General features: G+C 40.0%; 1 protein-coding gene across 5 annotated transcripts in view; it reads right to left on the bottom strand.

The window, feature by feature from the left end:
* SLC20A2 (solute carrier family 20 member 2) overlaps window positions 1–19,658 on the bottom strand; it is a 104,419-nt gene that overhangs the window by 79,454 nt on the left and 5,307 nt on the right. Inside the window, exons 2-3 of one of the 5 annotated variants that reach the window (XM_067721533.1) lie at window positions 19,026–19,124; window positions 18,168–18,226 (exon numbers count right to left, since the gene is read on the bottom strand). The exons of 1 other annotated variant lie outside the window; for it this stretch is intronic. The gene's annotated coding sequence lies outside the window, so the exon portion shown is untranslated. Of the gene's footprint in view, window positions 1–4,708; window positions 4,907–6,157; window positions 6,359–18,167; window positions 18,227–19,025; window positions 19,125–19,658 lie in introns of those variants that run through there. 3 more of the 5 variants (XM_067721531.1, XM_067721534.1, XM_067721532.1) reach the window with 3 other exon arrangements.

Here is a 19,658-nt window from a genome sequence, read left to right as displayed (position 1 = left end):
AGATACAGATATAGCTATATCACCAAGGACAGAACATGTATGTAGTAGGTGCTAGATATATTTAATTTTTTCCTTTGTCTGAAGTTCACAGAGCACTGTACTAGAACACGAGGGTCAGCCATGTTTTCCCGTGCCTCAACATGAGCCTCCACTCAGAAGATCAGAGACTGTCCCTCCCCTTCTCTCTTGGGGCAACCGTTGTGCACGTGAGATGCTAGGTTTAAACTGCTAGACAGACACAGCACGGCTGCCAGATTCAAACAAAGCTGTAGTAATGTCTCATGTAATAAATGTACCTTCATTGGAAAAATAAGCATAGGCTCATTAAGTACAATCGAAACCTCTATAATTTATTAGTATTCAAGCTAATCTAAAACAAGAAACCTTAAATGTACTGTAATTTGAGATTTCAGGTGGAAAAAAGTAGACAAAGCCACATGATTCAAAAGGTAGGTTAATGAAATCTTACTAATTCTAGTCTAATTTGGCTTCAAGTAGTTATATATCCAAACTGAAAACACTTTTAAATGCAGTTGTATTACTTGAACCTATTAACAAATATTAAACTGAGTTCCCTCTGTTTTTAAGATGAAAATACAGATTATACTAAAAAAAAAAATACTGCTAAAAGTACTTGAAAATATTCTGTCGTGTTGAAATAAGTAAAAATGTCCTGCAATCTTACACTATTTGTTTCAAAACCTCTTTTTCATAGATAATGCAGCAGTGAAAATTTCACCCACCACAGATCAAACTGTATTGTCAATTCCGCACTGGTGAACAGAATGTGAATTAACAAGTTATGCTGAACTGCTAATCGTAAATGCCCACTTCTCAGTTGACTCCATCCAATTATAGGAAAACTATTAAGAATCGGACAACAAGCTATTAACCTCCAAAACCTTCTGGCACATTAGCATTCAGTATTCATTTCTGTTATTTTAGCCACGCTGTTTCACAAGCAATTAAGCCAACTTCAACAGCTCCTACAATCTCTTTTCAGGGTAAGGACTAAAAGAGGGCTGTAGGTGAGCTCTTTAATAGAGCCGTGCTGCTGGGTTCATTCGAATCCCAACTTCACTGCCTACTAGCTTAGCAACCACAGGCAAGTTAACAGACTTGTAAAAATGAGTCAATGGACATACAACATTCAGAACAGTACTTGGCATGGATTTTTTAAAAAAATGTTTATTTTACCTATGTAAAATAATGATGAAGGGGAATTCCTGTTTGAACCACCTGTACATAGTAGAGAATCTACTTTGGGGCTCTGGGTTTTTATAGGAAACTTGCAGGGCAAATCTGAAAGGACCCTCATAATAGCAGCCCAAGGCTGCCAGTTCTGCTACTAATAATTTCAAGTAAGTTCTCATGGCCCCTGTGTTCCATTCTCAAGCCGCCGAGCACTTGTAAGATGCCTAAGTGTGTGGGAAAACACGACACTTGGTACCAGTTTACCAAAACAGTTGGGAAATCAAGGATTTGCTTTCTAACTTTTAACAGGTTTTTTGTAAATGGATGTGGTCTGTTCTCAACCAGACACACTGAGAAGTGGTCACTTCGGGGGTAAGCAGTTCAAAATCAACCTCAAATTAGAAGAGCTGAAATATTCATAAGAGATTCTAACTTCACTTAGCTACAAGAATCCAGTAGGTGGCTGGTTTCAATGCGGGGACAGAGCCTAGTCTCTTGAGATAAATGTACATGATTCTATCTCTTAAGTACTGTATATTTCATTTTAAAAAGTGCTCCAATGAGGGCTCATTTTTCAGAATATCAGCAATAAACAAAAAAACAGAAGGATTAACAACTCAGCTCTTAAAACTGTAATAGCCCAGAAATTATAATAATCCAAGAGGCCATTCTCAGAAACATAGAGACCAGCTCCTTTTCACAGACCCTGGTTCACAAAAAGAAGCGTGGACAAATGGTACCGGGGTATTGGGGTTGATTGTAGACTGTGAACCAGGAAACAATTACCCATTTTAGACCTTAGCGCTCACATTGTAAGACTCGGTTTCTTCTTTTTCTTGACATTCTCTTCCTGTCTCTCTAATTGCCAGGAAAGGGTGCATTTCCCAGTTCTTTTTTTTTTAGAGACGGGGTCTCGCTATGTTGCCCAGGCTGGAGTGCAGCGGCTATTCACAGGCGCGATCCCACTACTGATCAGCACGGGAGTTTTGACCTGCTCCGTTTCCGACCTGGGCCAGTTCACCCCTCCTTAGGCAACCTGGTGGTCCCCCGCTCTCGGGAGGTCACCATATTGATGCCGAACTTAGTGCGGACACCCGACCGGCATAGCGCACTACAGCCCAGAACTCCTGGGCTCAAGTGATCCTCCTGCCTCAGCCTCCCGAGTAGCTGGAACTACAGGCGCGCGCCACCGCGCCCGGCTCCCAGTTCTTTGAGTCAGATCTGTTTTTAAAAACGTGTTCCTAAAAAATAACTAAAAATTATTCTTTTTAGTTTCACTAATTAAGATCCTTTCATGTCAACTACACTGAAAGGAGGAGTTCTTGATAAATCCAGATTTCTTTAAGGCTTAACGTGGGGAATACAGCCAATATTTTATAATAACTATAAATGAAGCATAACCTTTAAAAATTGTGAATCACCACATGGTAGACCTGTAACTTATAAAACACTGTACAACTATACTTCAATTTTAAAAAGTAAAAAAAAAAACCCTCTTTTTAAATAAGATGATGGACATGTAAAAGAGTAGCATATTAATAAAGTCCAACTAACACTTTGATTTTGAATAAGAAAATTCTTGTTATTATTCAACTCTAAGATATGATATTGGATTATAGGATAATAAACAGCCAGTTAGACAAAGGGTATTCTAGTTGTTCATACACAGCCTATCAGAAAAACATGCAAATCATGATGTCAGACTAGTACTTACTGTTCTTTGTGTAAAAGTGTTAAATAAGCCATATCTTCTCCTAAGAGTGTAGTGGTAGGCCAGTGGACAGGAAAAATAATTAAGATAAAACCCCAAACAATATCCAAAAGAATCTCTCTGAGATCATTCACTAAAGTAATCTCTTTCAAGATTTAATCCTGGGCACTGAAGAAAAGGAGGAATCAATCACATTTAAGTTACGATTCTTTAGAATGTGTTGGACAATTCTGAGACACACTGAGAAAAAAAGTATTAACAACAGCCAAGAGAAGACGGCAGCTAAAACTTAAGGGTCAGAGATGAGATCAAAATTAGAAACATATAATGTCTGGAGAACCATCCATATAAGGGTATCTTTAAATCAGTAACTAAGTTAGGATAGTCCACTGGGCAAAATAAACAGCTGCCACCATCGGAGTGGCTGATTCTTCATCTCTCGTTCAGAAACCTCGGCACCATCTCAGGAGCCAAACGTCACATGACTGTAAGCTCAACAATGTTTGGAGCTATTGTCAAAGCTGGTCTCGACTTTCCTAGTCCCAGGTGAGAAACTCATATACTTCCATCTTTCCTTTTCATAAAAGTACAAAAAAGCAACAGTAGAGGATGAACTTCTGCCGAGCCTTCCTCACCACATCTGGTACAGCATATTTACTTATACGCTCCAACCCCATGGGCTTTCTGATTCCCCAGAGTAGGCTGCTTTCCCCTCTCATTTACTTATTCATCAGACTTTCAGGGAACTTGTTAAGCTGGTGCCAAGCACGAGAAAGGTGAAATAAATAAGGATCTTACCTTCTAGGAGTTCAGTGTGGTATGGAAGACAGACACAAATAATTGTAATACAGTGTAAGGCCTATAATAGAAGTCTGCACAAAAGGAAGGTTGCAACTGTCTTTGGGACTTGGGGAGGGTCTGCGACGGAAATGACCAGGCAGAGAAAGAGCGAAAGGCATTTGAGGCAGAGCAATCAGTCCAGGCAAAAGCTTGGAGCATGTTCTGAGAATAGCAAAAACTATGTGCCCAGAGTGTAAGTGACAGGATGTGAATGGGGGAAGAGGCAGAAGATTAGGCTGAAAAAGTCGACTGCTGCGGTCCCTATGTGCCATGCTAACGCGGTGGTCCACTGTCTTGTACCGCTGAGGCTCTCAACTCTGGCTACACGTTAAAGTCTCCTGGGAAGCTTTAAAACAAAATGTTGATGTCTGGTATTTGTTAGTATCAATTAATTGGTCCAGGATGGGGATTGGGCATTGGTGTTTTTTAACAGTCTTCCCATGTGACTCTGTTATGTGGCTGGGGTGAGAACAGCCACTACAGGCAACAGAGAGTCAACACAACCGTATGCACAGGATGGGGGTGTAAGAACACTAAATAAATAAATAAATAACTGGGCAACAGTGGGAAGAGTAGATCAGAGGCACAGAGACCAGGGGAGGAATGTCAATGGACAGGTTACCAAATACAGTCGAGAGGTAAGAGTCTAAGCCAGTAGTTAGTAGTAACCCTTCCTGTGTCACTGACCTGTGTGAAAGTCAATGATAAAGGTTAGATGCCTTCTCCTCAAGAAAAATGCACCTATGTCAAAATTTCAGGGGATTATGAACCTCTCTGAGCAGTGGACTCAAGTGAAGAAACCCTGACCTAAAAGCAGTGAATAGAAAGAGGAGAGAGGGACTTCTGAGGTAGAATCAATAGCACTGATGACTCCCAGGTGAGGGGAAGGAAGAGGGATTCAGGCTGACACCACCACTTCTAGCTTTAGAATTGTTAGTGATAAACATGTATTTGTGCACTTACTTAAGTGTCAGGAATGACACTAAGCACTAACGTGTACTCCTCTCAGGGAATCTTCCCAATTCTAGAAGACAGATCGCAGTCAGGTTGATCACTGAAGAAACAGATTTAGAGACATTAAGGCGCTTGTCCAAGGCCATGCGGCGTTAAGTGGTGGAGCAGGAATTCAATCCTCCAGAGCCTGCGGTGCCCCCAGCACCTCTGGAGGGTGGAGAGGAGACAGGACAGAGCAGAAGTAGATTTAGGATGAGAGGAGGAAGGGGGAGGGGAGGGAACACACAAATTAGTTTTAGACATGCTGTGTTGCAGATAGTATAAGACATATCAGTGGCACTATCTGCTACGTCAGGAAAAAAATAGAAAGGAGCTCAAGAGGGGACAGCAGAACACAGCAGCAGAATGTTTAGGGAGTCCTCTCCATGAGCCGGGCACCATGCTAAGTGCTTCTGTCGGGGTGTAAGTGCTATCGTTACCTTCCCTCTACAAGGAAACAGACTGGGAGATCAGGTCCCAAAGCCAGCAAGTGGTGGAGCCCATCTCCTTAAGCCCTGACCTAAACCTCTCTGGCACCATAAAAAGGAATGGAACCCATGGTCGGAAGTGGCAGCAGCCCCCAAGCTGTTCTAAGACCACTAGTGTGAGATACAGGGTTTTTCTTTTTTTTTAAAGCTTTATAATTAAAAAAAAAACAAACAAACTTGACAGTATTTATCCATTTCCACAACCTAAAGGATTTTTATATTGTTTCAGTTATTGAGGGGCGATAAGAGATATCTGTGTCTCACCCAAGTGAAATATCAGAGCTACATCTGCACAGGGCGGTATGCAGACCTGGAAGCAGGCCTGTGCAGACAACAAGCAAGACACAAATTCCAGGCAGTATTATTATCATCTGAGTCAGGATTCAGAACAATTAGTCTAATGAAGATAGTGTCCTATGTTTCCGGAGGCCACAATGAAGCCAGGAAGTGGTGAAATTTCCTTTTTTACTCTCTTTTTGCAGCATGAAAAGAATGTGGCTTTTCTCCTCTCTAAAGAAACAAAAATAAAGTCTTAAACCACACACTACAGGCCTAGACTAGTTACTTCATGTTTAACAGTGGAATAACTTATGCGCCGCAAGTTTCAGATAAAAACCTGTTATATTTCAACATTTCAGCACCTTTCAAACACCTGTACTGGCAATCATGTAGCCTTTGAGTTAAAACCATCGCCTCTATAAAAGTACTTTAAAAGAGCCTACAATATTATCCTAGAATTTTCTCCTGTTTTGGAATTTAAGCACCTGAGAGAAGAAATATGACAATCCAATTAAAAGGGTTTTGAAGTCCTATGGTACAACCTCTCACTTAGAGCAGGAATTCCTTCTACAGCCCCTGTCCGGGTCCCCCCATCATAGGCTTGAAGTCATTACTCTCCAAGGCGCCCACCCCATCACTGGAGAACTCTCACCAGAGCTCAGAGCAGGTCACAATCCTTTGCCTTGTGATGTCCACTCCGTCAGGTGTTTACTGAGCACTTGTGCGTCCACACGCACGTCGCTCTTCAACACCCTCTCCTTCTGCTCCAACGACCCAACTCCTTCTCCGGTGGTTCCTCCCGCGACTTCTTTTCTCAGCCCACCACCGGTCTCCCTCCCCTGCTAATGTCTCACCTAAGCATGGGTCACAGGAGTAAACACATTCACCAGGTGTGGTCTAACATCTATTTTCAGCAGCCGCATCACAGAGAGGCTCACAGAAGCCTGTGGCCAAATAAACTCATAGCTCGTTTTTGTCTCAGATGCATGTGGGGCAGTCCTCAACTCCTGCAGATGGTTCCTCCTGAGGCCACTTCATCTTGCTGGTTTTAGAACATTACCACAACCTGTTCAGATTATTCTGAATCCAGTCTGCTATGTGTGGTATTAGTCATCTCTCCTAGGTTGCTGTCAGCCTTCCTTGAGGAAACAGCCCTGTTGAAAATCTGATGAAAGCCATAAAATGTACACAGTTTTGCAATCAATATCAAATGATTCTTGGACCCCCATGAAGCCCATCCATTGGCCTGTTTAAGGTGAAACCTTAGGAATTCTAGGACCTATGAAAAACACCTATGGTCACTGGAATTCATTCAGATCCATTTCTAAAATAATTGATTCTCCTATCTAATGCCCAACTTAATACCCAGAAGAAGCCAATCAACTGGAATTCAACTGACCTTAACTCACTAATTCTATCAGAGAAGATATCCAGAAACTAAGAAATCTGCCCAAAACCAAACCACAGGTTTTAAGAATACTTTAGACACAAAAGCACAAGCACCTAAAGTTATACATACAAAGATACGTGTAGCATCACTGTTTGTAGTGACAAAAAAAAAGTGTGTGGGGAGAAACATCCTGAATATCCATCTGCAGGGCAATGGTTGAATAAATTATGGTGTGTTGAAAATTTTAATTCATTTTTTGGAAACAAGAGTTAGAGCTGATCTATTGACTTGGAGAGATACCCACGATATATTAAGGAGGAAAAGCAAGCTTCAGAATAATATATTGAGTATAATCCTACTTAAAAAGCAAAAAAACCCGACAAACCCTACATCCTTAGACATACTTTTCTGAATACAGGAAAAGGTGTGGAAGAATTCACATCTGTGAACATGGGTGGGGGATGAATTCTTTTTTTCTTTGTTCATCCTTGTATACTTTCACTTGTTACAAGCTAATGCTGCTTTTGCAAAGTAATAAATTCTAAAAAGAAAAGAAACTAAATAAAGCCGACAATAGGATCTATAAATAGACTCAGCTCTCTCATCCCAGCACTCCAGGCAGGTTTTCTTTTTCTTTGGCTGCACCCCACGGCATGCAGGATTTTAGTTCCCGGACCACGGATTGAACCCGTGCCCCACACAGTGGAAGCATGGAGTCTTAACCACTGGACCGCCAGTGAAGTCCCAGGCAGGTTTTCTAAATGTCTAATTTCTCCCAAAGGTTCCCACCCACAGTATACCTTGGACGAAATCTAACTTCCTTTTTGACTTTTCAGTGATTCTGAGTTTTTTACTGTTTGGGGTACTTGATTCCATGTCACAGGCACTCTTCTGTAATACAGAGTAAAGCTGTGTTTTGTAGATTAAATGTGTCCACAATTCACAAGTGTGATTATTTTCCCCCTCAGGAAAATACGCACCTCAGCAGAGCCGTAAATAAAAGGTATGCGGAATCCACATTAGTCCAATATGCAGGAGATGGACGCATGAAGCACAAACACTAGCAAATTCTAAGGTGAAGACATATGAGCAGAGACGCCATTCCTGTTGGTTCAGGGGTTCTCAACCTTGGCTAAACATCAGAATTACCTGGAAGCATTTTTTAAAAATACCAGTGCCTGGGCGCCACTTCCGGAGATTCTAAGTTAACTGGCCTGGGTGTAGGTACTTGTTTCATTTTTAAAGCTAACTAGATAATTCAGAGAGAGTTAAGAACCACTGCTTTTTACAGTTCATCCTCTTCCTTCCTTTCTCCCAATCTCTTACAAAGAGCTTTTTCTTTATCGGTTATTTCAAGGCTACATTTGGGAAAGCCAAAACCGATCAACCAGCTGACCCTGTCCACCGTCTATAATTCACATTGTCCTTATGTGGACTTTTGATGCCCAAATTAAATAAAGTTATGTAAATCCATGGCTACCACAATTAAGGACCCTTCACATGTCAAAAGAGTATTTGTAGCTTCATCCGAATAATAACATCATTTATTATAAACTTTGGAGACAATGATTTTATGAAACATCTTAGGATGCCAAACATTATGTTGGAAAGCAAAAGTGCCAGCACTATTCTACCGATTATCTGAAATTTTGCCACATATTAGTCAATTAATGGACTTCCTGGTTTTTTGCGCTAATCTAAGTATTTTTAAAAATTCAGCTCTACCACATCGTAGAAAATTGATAAAAAAAAAAAACCATTGCATGAACTATTTCCCCCATTCAAATTCAGTATCTGAGAACAATTATATGTCCAAGAAAATTTTTAATAAAGTATGAAAGGGGATTCATTAACAAAATGAAATATTTATTTAGTACATATTACATTACAGTACAAAAAAGACAGAATTCTATACTTTGGACGCATGCCACAATTTATACAGAAAGATAGTTTAAAACAAAGGACAATGTATATTATTTATATGATTTATAATGGCTGGTATTAACAAATAATTGTCTATATATATATCTACAAGTGTGGACGGCATTAGCATATATTTTCAAAGAAGCTTACAACGGTCCATCACATGAGTTTTGATCCAGGAATTGCACTCCTAAGCATTTATCCTAGTGAAATGAAAACTCAGGCCCACACAAAACACCTGTATACAAATGCTCACAACAGCTTTATCTGCAACAGCCCCAAACTGGAAACCACCCAAATGTCCTTCCAAAAGACAGAAGGTTAAACTGTGATACATCCATACCATGCCAGTACTCAGCAATAAAAGGGAACAAACTTGATACACGCAACAGCGTGAAGGGATCTCCAGGGCATTATGCCGAGTTAAAAAAGCCAATCTCAAAAGGTCACAGGCTGCATGATTCCATTTATATAAGAGTCTCAAAATGACGAAATTATAAAGCTGGAGAACACGTTAGTGGTTACCAAGGGTTGGTAGGTAGAGGGAAGGATATAAAGAGGTAGCAAGCAGAAGCCTTGAGTTGATGGGTCAGTTGTGTGTCCTGGTTGTGGTGGTGGCTACACAGATCTACACGCGATGGAACTGCACACACACACACACACACACACACACCACATATACATACATACCCACACATAGTCACACACACACCACATATACACACACACCCACACAGTCACACACCCCACATATACACACACCCACACGTAGTCACACACACACACACCCCTCACATATACACACACACCCACATAGTCACAGACACACACCCCACATATACACACACACCCACACATAGTCACACACACACCCCCCACATATACACACCCACCCACACATGGTCACACACCCCCACACATATACACACACACACACATAGTCACACACACACACACACATACACACCAGTCACACACACAGTCACACACACACACACCACATATACACCAGTCACACACACACACACAATCACACACACACACACCACATACACACCCATAGTCACACACACCCACACACACCACATATACACACACCCACACCCCACATATAATACACACACACCCACAGTCACACCCACAGTCACACACACACACCACATATACATACACACCCACACACAGTCACACACACACACCACATATACACACACACCCACACAGTCACACACACACACCCCACATATACACACACCCACACAGGCACACACACACACACACACCAGTCACACACACACACACACACACACACACAGTGCATGTAAACCTGGAGAAATCTGAATAAGCTCTGTGGATTGTACCGAGGTCTGTTTTCCACTTTTGCTCTGGAACTAGCTGCCTCTGGGGGAAACTGGGTGAAGGATACACGGGAACTCTCTGTATTTTTACAACTTCCTGTGAATCTGTAACCATTTCAAAACAAAAAGTTTAAAACAAGTTTGAGGGAAACATGAAGGTGGTGACTTACTTACAATAAACCGTTTTTCTTCATCTAAGTGAAGGTATAAACAAGTAAGGGGAGATATACCAGATGGCTGGAGAGGAAAAGATGACGAATAGTATTTACTGAGCATTTATCACGCACCAGGCACTACAGCTGATCTCATTCAACTCAACACTCAGTCCAGTGAGGTGGTGGCTGCTAAACAGCCTCACTTTTCAGATGAGTAAACAGAAAGGTAAGAAATTCAGTCAAGGTCACACAGCTGGCAAGTAGCAATGATGTCAAAGACCATCTCAAAGCAAAGAGGATGATTACTGTATCAAGAAGGGTTTAAGAGTAGCTTAATATAGGCAGAGTAGGTGAAATACTACAGATGTAAAATCTTAAATACGCCCACAGCATACCTGCTGAACAGTGTGTCTTCCAAGAACTTAAATCCACAATACACATCAGCCCTGGATAACTGAATGCACGTGACCAGAGATGTATTTGAAACTGTGGTTATTTTTTTATCTTTTAAACTTTTGCTTAGAATTGAGAAGAAGAGTAACATTGATTCCTCCTCTTTAAAAGGTGCTCGCTGAATGGAAACAGGTAGATTAGAGGGAGCCAAAATTCGGAAATAATACAAACGAGGCACTCAAGGTGGGGGAAGTAAAGCTGATCGACTGTCACAAAGCCCATTCAGGAAAGAAAAGGGAAAGCTTGCAACCTCGTCAAATGCCAGGCAGGACAGTCTGAATGAGGCTAGAATAAAACCAGAATCCTCATACAATGAACAACAGGGGCTAGCAGGATGAATATTTATTTGCAATAAAATAGTTTTAAATACAGTAATGCAGTTAAGGTTGGCTTCAGTATGGCTTAGAAAAAGCAAAAGGAAACTTTCTGCCCTTTATCACTCCATCCGTAAATTCAATGCAAATAATAAGTGTGGGGGGGTAGTGGGTGGCAGTTTTAAACAAGATTGGCCACAAGCTGACAGATAAAGCTGGGTGATAGGGACACGGAGATTAATTCTCAAAGCAGCTTTTCGGGCCACTGGTGCCACCTGCACCACCAGCCCTGATCACATGAAAAAAAGCAAAAAGAAGGGAGGCAGCCACAGTGATAAACACACCACTGTTTTCCCAGGTCAGGTGGAAATGCTCACTCCTCAGAAATCTGCTTAAATATCCTTACGAAAGAGTCAGGGACACCTAAAATGTAAAATGGGCAGTCCTTTTAACACTGCAACTTTTCCTGAAGGATCAAAGAATATTTTCATAAATACAGTTTTTGAAGACTGTGCATCACCAGCTTGTTTACAATGGTGAGAAATCTGATACCTAAATTATCATTAAAGAGGGATTAAATATATTATGGTGTACTCTTACAATGGAATACCAAGGAGCTATGTAAAAAAAGGAAGACATTAACCCACAATAACAGGGTATGGCAAAGGAAGGCAGGAACCAGCTGAAAGCTCTCCAGATGGCCAAAGCTGGAACAATTTGAGCCAGACAGTAGTGTTGTGTCAGATTATAACACAAGTATAAATACCCACTGGTCTACACTGATATAAGTAAACAGACTGGATAAATGAATACCTGCGGAGAACAGACAAAGCTCCTGTGCTGCAGAATTCCAAACACTGTAGGTAGGTCCCCTGCCCTGCCCCAAAGAGGTGGAGCATGGCCCCCGACTCCTGACACGGGTGCTGCCTTCTTCCCAAGAGCACAGATGCGAAGGGGAGAAAGAGAGTAACTCCGCAGTACCGACACCTGACAAGCACCGCCTCAGTCAGGATACCAAGGTCAACGTCACACAGACAGCAGGCACCCTAGAAACGATGGGATGAAAACGGCTCTTGGCCCCAGGGGTTTCTCTCCCCCAAACACACAACCCCAGTGGAACCATGAGAAGAACATCTGCGAAGCCCCAGTTGAGGGGCACCCTACAACACCTGACTAGTACGCCCCCAAACTGTCCAAGTCATAAAAAACAAGAAAAGTCTATAAGAAACTGTCACAGGCATGGAGAGCCGAAGGAGACCTGAGGGCTGAAGTATGGAATCCTGGACGGGATCCTGGAACACAAAAAGACAGGAGGTAAAAAAGCTACGGAAATCTGAGGAAGCATGGACTTCCGTTAATAACGATGTATCAATATTGGCTCATTAGTTCTGACAAACACACCACACTAAGGTAAGATGTTAATGATCAGGGAAACAGGGAACTCTTGGCACCAGCTCTGCGATTTTCCATAAACCCAAAACTGTTCTAAAATAAAAGGATTATTTTTAAAAAATGAAAAAGAAAAATTTTCATGAAGATGTAAACTTATAATGCTGTGGAAGGATGGCCAATATATAATAAATGAAAGAAGAATTACTAAACAACGTGAATGTTATGGATCTATTTTTGCTTTAAAAATATACATATGTGTATTTATACACCAAAAAGTCTGGAAGACCAACTATACATCAAACCACATACCTAGTGATTTTCACCACCTCCTTTATACTTTTCCATAGTATTTGGTTTTGTTTTTCCACTAAGCATTGGTTACTTTTAACATTGAGCCTCATTACTCCCAGGTCAAGAACACAGTTGTTTTATTTTTGGGGAAAAAGTAGCTGTACAGCATAGAATTAATAGAAACCACCTTAGCTCAAAATAAGATGCATTTATAAAACAGCTAAACTTTACTTTTTCAAGGGGAAATATTTTAAAGGCAGAACAGAAAAGTGATTGAAAGCATGGGATTTCATCAGACCTGGAGTACAATCCTGGTTTCACCATTTGCTGTCTGTGTGACCTTGGGCAGCTCAAAAACCTCCCTCAACATCCTTACTTTCACAGCGGGGAGATGTAACGCTCACCACAAACCTATGCATCTGCAGAACTGCCCTAACATTTATCTGCCTATTTATTTATCAATATAAACACATATTGCACATAATACATAAATGTATTTCATAACCTCAAATTTTCTTAGAAAATTACCTGACTAGAAGCAAAGAGTTCGATGTATGTCAAGAGCCTGGCCCTACTGAGGCTCCATAATGGTAACTGTTGTTGTTATTAATAATAATAATATTGATTATTAAAATCCAAGAAAAAATAAAACACTATCAGAAAAAAATTTCATTTCTCAAAGTATATAATACGGAGCACTGAAAGACAAAACCAACACCTCAGCTCGTCCTACACCATCTGCTGTGATGTCCCAAAGCCCTCTGCTAACTTAACTAGACATTCATTAGGGTGATTAAACATGTTAACATGCCCAGAGGACTGCTGTGGAGAATTTTCCAGAGAATACAAGTGAAAGCCACTTGTCTAATCACAGCCGGCTTAAACTAAACTTTGGAATATTAATGCACCAAGCCTCCCTTGCTGTGGAAATGAATGTAACATCAATACAAATTAACACCAGCCATAAAATACAAACGAAACGGATTTAAATCCCCTGACTGTAAATAAGGAACTTTAAAGATGCTTTAGACAAGACATATATTTTCATCAAAATTCTGGGCTGGTAGTTCTAGCCCAATACTGATATTTAAAAATTACCCCAAATACAACACTTATAATACACAAAATCACGACAGAATAGACAAGTCTAATCATGCTATGAATTAGTGGACTTTTATAACAAGACTCAACAACACAGAACAGAAGAATCATTTGTTTCAAGTGAGAAGTTTACCCGGCGGGGTTATCCTATGGTCTAGGACATAGACCCAGATTTTAAAGAAATCAATCAACCATAATATAAGCAAAATAATATTAAATCACTGTGCCAATTTTTTCTACTACACTAGAAAATGCAGACTGTTCAGTATGGTTCTGTTAAAAGAAGTTAATTTAAACGCTTTTAAAATAACAAAAACATAGATATAATCTAGGAACTAAATTTAGGTTCGTATATATAACCCAGTGTTGTGATTACAACTCTACAAAGACTGATTTTATAATACACTCCAAAGTGTCTGTATCCAATAAATCTTACTCTAATTTTCCTGAGAGCAGTTGTTACGGAGACCTAGCCCAGTGATGTCATTCTAGCTGAACACTTTAAAACCTGTGGCATATTTCTGTCAAATATGCTTAACTGTAGCAAATTTTAAATTTGAGAATGGATGTGATGTATGGGAAGAAATCACCGTCACTGACAACTACACCTGGCAAGTAGACTAAGCGAAATAAACTTCTTTTGGTTAAAAAAAAAGAGGGGATTGACTACAAGGTTTTTACTAAGGTTAAGTTTTCCTAAAAACTATAAAACCAAATTTGAAATGGGAATTCCAGGCATGTGGGGCAGCAACATTATCTACATAATAAGAGTATGTTCATCTGCCATGTTCTCTACCGGGTGTTTCCTTCTCCAATTTTTAAATGATAACTGAATAATGGACCATACTGGCACCTCGTATATATTACCTCATTGAATCCATGTAACATTACTAGACAATTATCACCATCTCAAAGTGAAGACACTGAGCCTGAGTGCTTTCAGTAACTTGCCCAGTTCACACAGGTAATAAGGAGAGACCAGCAATTACTTCATAATCGCAATACACACACACGCACATCCCCCATTACCTACACATTACATCTGACTTTTTGAGGTTTTTGACCTCTACTTTCTGACTCTCCCAATTAATCTCTTCCTATGACAGCAGCTACTTACGTATATTTTTGCATCTGCCCTACTGTGTTGCAGTTGTCACTTATCAACATTCCCTACTCAACGATGAGCTTCCAGAGAGAACGGCTCACACCCTGCTCATCTCTGTAATCCCAGAACACAGTCCTGTATTTAGCACATCTGCATGCATTTCTTGTTAGTACTTAACAGCGGTTCTGATGTCGATTCTGCTAGCTGCTCACGGGTGGTGAACATTACAGAACCAGCTTCAAGATACCTGCCAACCACCACCTCAAGGAGGGCAGACGCAGGCAGAAAGGAGATCCAACATGATCAGCTTGAATCTGTAGGGCTGTTCTTACCATAGCATTTAGACACTACATTATGCGGTATATAGGGTTTTTCTTTTTCACGTTTAATAAAGCTGCATCTGCACTCACATTAGTCCACCTCCAGTAGTTCACTGCACAAAACGAAATTACAGGACAGCACGACACGCATAGTGCATGCAAGAATGAAGGAAAAATCTACAACAAGGTAAACCATCAACAGCAGAACGTTAAGATTTTGCCAAAAAGCTACCTTTTCATTACAACATGACTCCAGAGTCCAGAGGGGCAAGACCACACAATTTATACGCTTTCCCACACAAGAAACTAACAGGGTTGGTTATTCATGACATTTGGAGACTGGTACGGTATAATTACAAAATGACACAGGTTAATACTTAAGGAGACATCAAGTCTCTCAAAATAAAATGAATATTTACAAGATTAAGTTTCTGTTTTGTTATTAAAGTCCTGGAACTTCAAGGAACATATAAAAATATAGATGACTTAGTACTCAGATTAGTTAACAGAATTACTGATACTTTTTATTCTTTTAGGGGACCTTTTACCTACTAAATCTTAGAGTCTGCGGTTTGTGGTTTCCGTTTTCCGTCTATAGAAATTGATTGCGAGCCCTTTTGTGGTATTTATCTTTCTCTTCTCATCCTCCACCCGCCCCTACCCCCAAACCTGCTTTGGATGTCTGTCTTCTTTAATTTTTCAAGACAAGGCAGTGAAGTGAAATGGCATGAACTCTTGAATAAAGAGTTAAAAATGTTAAAATCATATGACTCTCCTCTCTTTAAAGTAGTATTAGTCTTCTAGAATACCAATCTAATTCTTAGAAGCAGAAAACACAGGAAGCTCAATGTTCCAAGAAAAGTTAATAATAATTGATTCATCCTGGCTACCCAGGAAATACACAGCAAGGACCTGTGTTCTATGCAAGTACAGACAACAAATGCATCTAGTAATACCTGCCACCCAGGGACAAGGAAAATAGAAAAAGAGCTCACGGAGTAAATGCACAAAAGGTACAGGAAGAAAACAGCATAAATGTAGGGCTGATCAGGAATCAGAGCTCGATGAAACCGTGACAGATCAGTGAGCTCTACAGACAGAAGCGGACGGAGGTGGTGGAGGAGAGGTCGTCACTGACGGGAGGTGACAGAAGTGAGCAGAGGCGAGGAGGAACCAGGCAGGGGTGAGAGGACAGGAACTAAATTACAAGAAGGGACAAGAAAGAACGGTGGGGCCGGCGCGGAAGGAGGCATGCCCAAGGAACAGACAGCATTTTTAATGGGAGACTGAGTCATAGAAAAAGGAAGGAAGGAGGCAAAATGCAAAGATACCAAACAAGAAATTCTGGACAAATGAGAAAAATGTAAAAGTGAGACCAGGTGATAAATAGGTAGGGTAGAAAGGCAAAAAAAAGGATAAAGTAAAAGAAACCTCTGGGAAAGGAAATATTAAAAAAAGACAAATGGTTTCTGGAATTTCACTATATTAAATTAAATTTTTAAACCTGTTCTTTTGTTTCTGTTTCTCGCTGCTGGGTAAAACTTGATTGTGAACAATGGTTTCCACAATCTCCAGAGGAGAAAAGTACTGATGAGATCAACTGACTTAGTAGCAAAACTAAGAAGAGCTGAAAACAATAAAATTTACTTATGTCAGTTAACCATCTTAGCTCTAACCCACAAACTAATTTTCCTTCTTTCTTTTTTTTCTGTCAACTTGTTTCATCCATACCTATTTCCTCCCTCCTGTATTACTATTATTTTTTAACATCTTTATTGGAGTATAATTGCTTTACAATGGTGTGTTAGTTTCTGCTTTATAACAAAGTGAATCAGTTATACATATACATATATCCCCATATCCCCTCCCTCTTGTGTCTCCCTCCCACCCTCCCTATCCCACCCCTCTAGGTGGTCACAAAGCACCAAGCTGATCTCTCTGTGCTATGCGGCTGCTTCCCACTAGCTATCTATTTTACATTTGGTAGTGTATATATGTCCATGCCACTCTCTCACTTCATCCCAGCTTACCCTTCCCCCTCCCCGTGTCCTCAAGTCCATTCTCTACATCTGTGTCTTTATTCCTGTCCTGTGCCTAGGTTCTTCATAACCTTTTTTTTTTAGATTCCATATATATGTGTTAGCATACGGTATTTGTTTTTCTCTTTCTGACTTACTTCACTCTGTATGACAGACTCTAGGTCCATCCACCTCACTATAAATAACTCAATTTTGTTTCTTTTATGGCTGAGGAATATTCCATTGTGTATATGTGCCACATCTTCTTTATCCATTCATCTGTCGATGGACACTTAGGTTGCTTCCATGTCCTGGCTATTGTAAATAGAGCTGCAATGAACATTGTGGTACATGACTCTTTTTGAATTATGGTTTTCTCAGGGTATATGCCCAGGAGTGGGATTGCTGGGTCATATGGTAGTTCTATTTTTAGTTTTGTAAGGAACCTCCATACTGTTCTCCATAGTGGTTGTATCAATTTACATTTCCACCAACAGTACAAGAGGGTTCCCTTTTCTCCACACCCTCTCCAGCATTTATTGTTCCACAAACTAATTTTCACACTGACACATACACATCAATGACCTTAGTGACCAACTGCTTCATTTACTAATCACAAAAGCTTTCTCTCTCTCTCACTTTTTCTCCCTCTGTGCTTATCAGTATTTGGAGAAATCCCTGCTTCTTACTACTGCCCTAAAAAAGAAAGGGCAGAGTAAGAAGGTGACATTTACATCAATACTGCTAAAAAAAAAAAAAAAAAAGTCTGATGGAAGCTTAACACAAGGTTAAAACAATAACAGTGAAAAGATGCAAATTTCCTATAAATTTCTACGACCCACCTTATTCTGGACTCCTACATAACTGAAAACAGAACACAGAGATCATCCTTCATTTCCATCTAGAAACAATAGAAGAAAACAAAACACTTAACAAGAACATAAAAACAATAAGGAAGAGCTATTCTGAAAAAGAAGGGAAATTAGTCTACTCTTAATCCTAGGAAATAACCAAGGGTAGAAGAGCTACCGTACCAAAGGTCTATTTATGAAGCTGTAATTCGTATAACTCTTATTTTTAAGCTGAAAAAATATAGTCATCAGATTTTCAGTCCAAAAAACTGTGCAAGGAAAAAAGCAGGCACACACAGAGGCTGAGAGGAAGATAAAGGAAGATGAACCTAAAGCCCCAAAGCTTTGAACAATCACTGAGAAGAAGCAGTTTCTCAATATCCCGCGCCTTGAGGAATTCTTCAGTGAAAGTCAATTTCTGAGGGCCAACATCCTATTATAAGCTCCCATTCCTCCTATTGTATCTACTGTTTCTCTATCCACACAGATTGAAACTCTGATCGTAAGCAGATTACCAGCTTTAGCAGCAGGGGAAAAATAACTCAAATATTATACACAAAAGCAATGGGGTAACAAAGACAATGTAAGAAACATGTAAAGAAATATGCTACAGTCTTGTTGCTCATATTTGCAGAACTATCTTCTTTCAGCTGCTCAAAAATCCTAAATGGCACTGGGCCAATTCTTGAAATTTGCCTTTTGTTCAGTTTTTTTTAAACCATTCTTCCATGAATATCGTAACGGGTCACTTGGCCATACAGTCCATTCACAGGCATCTGACATGATTATTTACTTCTGGAAACAGCTGCTGAATTCCAAGGCACTGGGACACTTCTTGAAGGAACAAACCTGGTTCTCTGGTCTCTACTGAGGACACGGTGAAACTAGGATTCTCTGAACTCAGCGATGACACGGAAGCCAAGCTGTGCTGTTTCCAAGGTAAGATGCCTTGAAAAAAAAAAAAGCTAAAAATCAATCAGATTTTAAAAACAAAAAAACTCTAATAAAGTAGTGAAAATTCTCACACAGTGTTATATTTTCGCTAAGACTGAAAAATAAGTAACTCAGATAAAAAATTTCAATCCTTCACTTCAACTCTAAATATATTTTCAAAAAAATTTTATAGGGCATCACAGGTTATACAATTAAAAATACTGCAAATAATTGACTGTTCCTGAAATTAACAAAAAATAGCCATTAAAATTGTAAAGAAATTCTGGTGACTGACGTTTTGATGTTTACCATGGCCAGGATAGAAGATGGGCTTTGAGAAAACACTATTTCTCTGCGTTCATATCTTATTTGGAAATGGTATGAACAAGCATGATTTATACTGAGCTATAAAGTGAGCTACAGAACTGATGACCTGGAAAATTTCTTCTAGCCATAAAATTCTGAAATTGCATACTATCTGGTGATAAAATCTTGACACCACTGAACCAGCTGTAGGCAAGCCATTTGACTTTTCCCTGATTTTCTCAT

Source organism: Pseudorca crassidens, chromosome 21 (genome assembly GCF_039906515.1).
Source record: "Pseudorca crassidens isolate mPseCra1 chromosome 21, mPseCra1.hap1, whole genome shotgun sequence".
Lineage (NCBI taxonomy): Eukaryota > Metazoa > Chordata > Mammalia > Artiodactyla > Delphinidae > Pseudorca > Pseudorca crassidens.
Note: the sequence above shows the minus strand (reverse complement) of the source record. Positions and strands in the feature narration are given on the sequence as shown.